Raw genomic sequence first — 4968 nt, 5'->3', positions numbered from 1 at the left:
ACTACCTGCTCGTTACCATCCATAGTCCTGCTTAGCACAGTTCACAATCACAACTTTCTTGTAGGTGAAGTACAGAACTAGAATTTTACATCTAGTCATAAAGATGAAGACCGATCAGAGTATATTTGCTGCAGTTTCCCTGTACCAACTCTGAAATACTCACCAGTATTGATTTGAATTGACCATGTTTTACATCATAGCTTTTTCCATGCATACTTAAAGTGTAAAAGATTTGCAGATTGAGATCTGTTCTTTTGTTACCCTTGATGTTTTTATTTATGATTTATTCTTTGAGATGCTTTTGCATTCAATTATTGTTTTTGTGACTCACGGAGAAATGCAAACTGTTTACTGGACTATTGGACAAAATTTGAAAAATGAGAGTCGCCTGCTTTGCTACTATTTTCACAGAATTTTACACTGAAAATAAAAGCTGTCGCAAAAATTGAACTCTTCTTGCTGTGTTATCTGTTGGGATAATTGAATACATTGCGATCTTAATTTTTAGCGTAGAAATGACTCAGCTTAGTTTTTTAAGGAAATTAGAAATATGTGAAAACTTAATTGCACGCATTTAGATTTAGAGTGAAGAAGCTAGAAACTGCACCTTTTCACGTGAGACAGATTGTTGTGAATACATGAATGATTAAGCCTATAATTTATAATTCATAATAAATGATACATTCCTTTGTGATTCATTGTGAGCACCCAGCATTGTGGATATGATTATGAACCTTATGTCGCAGGTAAAATTAATTCTGAAAAAAATGTTGGTCATGAAAACATCAACTGATTCATCAGTGATTCTTCTCACTTGTCGTACTCACTACATTCATGTGGTTGAGCTTGAGGAGAATTTAAAATTCAATTTTGATATTAGCAGTTTGCATGCCTTGTGTCTGTGGTAACTTTAGGCTTTTCGTTTTTCAAATCTGTTTGCATCACTTGCGTCTGTGGTGTAGCGGTTGGGCGCTTCACTGTGACATGTAGTTGATGCAGGTGACCCATGTTTGATTTTAAAGTGTCATAGGGAGAATTTTTATGGGGTATCTGTATTCCTCTCAGCCTGGATTTGCCATGACAGGCAGGGTTGGAAGCCCACCTCCTAAATGATCTAAATTGTGTTGATGGGGGCATAAAACACCTACAAAATACATAATTTAAAAAAGCCTGATACATCGTACTCTAGTACTCATACAAAGTACACAACAGTGGTTTTTCTAAATCACCATAACTGGTCTCCTTATCTGATGAAAAGTTTCCATTTTTGTATTTCCTCTGGGGAAAGAGGTTAGGGTCAACTTCTGAACGTCTTTGAATTTGAGGCCTGAATGCCTGAAAACTATGCTTGCCAGATATTATAACGATTCATTATCCAAAATTAGTATCATGTGTACATTATTAGTCAGACAGCCTAGAGGTTAAGGTGTTCGCCTTTCATTCAAAGGTCCCGGGTTCGAATCCGGGTAGTGACGGAAAATTATCTTTTCTAAAATTGTCTCCTTTCACCTTCTTTCCTTCTCTTTTGCAATATTCTGTCATCTGCTTTCGTCTCCACTTTCTTCCCACACCTCCTCACCTCCTTTGCCCCCTCCACTGGGCTCCTGACTCTTTCTGCAGCCTTTCTACTGCTACTCCTTGGCTCCCTCTTAAACTGCTGTCTTTCCACACTCCTGACCTTCTGGTAGGAAAGATCTACACCTAGCCTTCTCGGACAAGAATGAAAAATCTCGGAGGTCCCGTGGGCAAGTTACGCACGTTAAAGATCACTTTGTGGTCCAAAATCGATCTAAGACTAAGAGTAGGCTTTGGCCGCCACCTGGGCAAAATTCAAAATTTTTTACCAAATGAAAATGTTTGGTGTGTCCGCGCGCTCGTATGACCTTAAGCAGCTGTGAGCGTCGTTAAACACTTATATATTACCAAAAAAAAAGGAAAAAAAGAAGAAATTGCAAGAAAATAATGTGCCTACTTAGTCATTCTGGCAGGACGTAAAGTATGATAAAATGATAGATCTCCATAAAGCGGAAACAATTGGACATAGACTGATCAGGAACTACCAATGTGACGAAACTAGGGAGAATTAGTTTGATATCATAGACGTAGATTCTAGTGCAATGTAATGGTAATTGCTGAAATTTTGCAATTTTTAGCATTTTGACCAAAATAGAACATGAACTTAATGAACATTAGACATTCCTGGCTTTCAGCCGATGATATATCATCTAAAATATATTTTTAAAAAGAGTGAAATCCTGTTTATAATACATGTAGGTCAATAGAGTAGGCCATAGCCTATAATGGAGTAGTATAGGTTATAGACCAATGTGAGAAGATCAAATAAGTAAATAAGTTAAAATGCGTCTTATGATCTAGAATTAGAACTATACTGCATCCGGTAGCAACTGTACTTCAGGAATAACATGAAACATTTCTGTCTGCTATAGACAGTTTTGATAACATGATTGAGTTTGAGTCCACTAGCCACTAGTCCTGTAGGCCTACTGAAAACTGAAAAGCTCAAACTCGATGGCAACAAAAATAAAGGTTGGAAAAAGCAACATGGTCACCCCAGTTTCTATGCTGCGGTGAATGCAGGAGTAAAAATCATGAAAATAAACAAAAGGCAAAAGAAAAGCGTTTTTGTTTTGTTTGGGCGGGGGGAGAGTTGGGGGGTGTTTGGATAAAATCCGACAGAGATGATAGAATACGCTGCCACACAATAGGCCTATATAATGACATGTAATATTATTATTAGTATTAGTAATAAGAACACATTTTAGGAAGAGACAATTGCAGCTTCTGGGACACTTGATTTTAGAATCTTTGTGGACGGTACACTGGTTCAGTTTTAAAAGAAAAGGCGTAGGCCTTATGCAATATTTTTCTTATACCATCGACTTTCTTCTTTTGCTTTCCCCTGGCCACAAATCTTTTTCTGTCGCTGTCACATTTATCTTTTCGATGTATGTGAGGATCGGACTGTAAATGGTCGCTTTCAAGCACAAGGGGGCTATCCCGAAAAATACTGTGTTTTGAGACAATTAGTCGAAGGTAAAGTTTCTGCCCCTTGTTCAGTTTCTTTAAAAGACAAGGAGAGCATTCTCTATAACCAAACAAATGTACACGCTAATGAAACCGAACTTCTCCTATTGGGTAGGGCAATGCCTACTTTTGGTGTAGGTCAAGATTTCTGGAAACTCCTGAAATCTGGGTTAGCCTGCTTGTCCTTAAAATGGACCAAATAACTGCACAACTGAATGGCGCAAGGAACAGCCAATGAAAGTACTACATGTATTATTTTATTATTGTGAAATTATGACCCAGCCCGACTCTCCATAAAAAGCCTACCATAAGAAGAGAGAACTCTTGAGAAAAATTATTTTTAACATACAAAATTGATCAAACTTCAAAGAACATCTTAAAAACAAAACAAAACAAAATAAAATGATAACCCCCACCAAAAAAAATAAATTAAAAAATCAGCAAAACCACCAAAACCACCAACCCCCCCCCCCCCCCCCACAAAGACCCCCCTTCCAAAAAACAAAACAACAACAAACCAACAACAAAACAAACCAAAAAAGAATAACATAAATAACAGCCCCCCCCCCCCCCCATTAAAAACCCCAACAAATCAAAGCAACATAAAATGTCAAACAAAAAAACAAAAACAAAAACACAACATAAAATGTCAACAACAACAACAACAACAAAAGAAATAAAAAAATAAAAGCAAAGGACGCCAGTAAACTTTAAATCAAACTTTATACAAAAGTACAAGTGACATGTAATTAGTATTATAGTATACGGTTACGGTATACGGACAGCTGCCAGTTCAATTGATTTCATACACATGTCCTGTACACAAAGTAGATCAAAAATATAAATCATATAATCTACATGTATTATAATCTATACAAAAGACAAGCAAGCCTCAGTGCTATTGCTTTTAACTCGGGAAAAAGAGAGCACAGCAATCCCTCCTCCCCTTAAAAAAAAACAACAAAAAACAAACAAAACAAACAAACAAACCAAAACAAACAATAAAAAACGAAAGCATAGAAAGAAATAAACAAACAACAAAAATGACAAAGAATACACAATAGCTATACTACTTCTACCACTACTCTTTTTAAGTTTGACATATAATACACCATAGCCTACATCTGATACAGCTAGATCTTGATCTACAACATCTTTTCTAGAATGTAGAAACATTCCTTAGTAGTTCGTGGCTAGCTTGTTCACTTTTGCCTGTCCACGGCTAGAACTAGATTAGAACTAGAACGAGATAAACACAAATCGCTCTGTTTAACCATCTCATGTGCAGGCCTTTGCATGGGAACACCAGTGTAAACATTGGGTGACAAGCAGGATTTACAAGCTCGAGCTAAGCGTCAAGCAGGGGGTTGAGGTTGACTTCTGTGTACTTCAGAGACTTCATGGCTATCTTTCGAGGATATTTTAAGGGTAAGCCCCAGCATGTAGGCAATATTCACACACGCGAGTAAAAATAAAGATGATAAAGATGATGATGATTGTGGTAATGAATAGCATCTATGCTATGCATTTCCATTTAAAAGGGCTCAATATGCATTACAGTCAGAGATATTATATCACAATTTAATTAGGGCCTACTTTACAGGTCTCTACTTTGAACACAATGTTATGACAATGACGATATATCAATGTTTTATCATCTTGCAAGAATAAATTCGTTTCTGGTCTTTTACTGAGGCAGCGGTGTCACAAATGCCATGTTCAGTCACGTACATGCACAACAAAGAAGGGCATAATTAATACAACAAAGGTGTTATGTGCCCTGCTGAAACACCTCCGTGCCATAAACAATATTCCCCTCCTCCTCCCCCCTCCTCTGTCTGTCTATCTGTCTGTCTGTGTCTCTCTGTCTCTCTCTCGGTCTCTCTCTCTCTCTCTGACTCTGTCTGTCTATCTGTCTGTCTG

This window comes from Aplysia californica, unplaced genomic scaffold, assembly GCF_000002075.1.
Source record: "Aplysia californica isolate F4 #8 unplaced genomic scaffold, AplCal3.0 scaffold00184, whole genome shotgun sequence".
In the NCBI taxonomy this organism is placed as follows: Eukaryota; Metazoa; Mollusca; class Gastropoda; order Aplysiida; family Aplysiidae; genus Aplysia; species Aplysia californica.
This window is presented reverse-complemented; position numbering follows the sequence as displayed.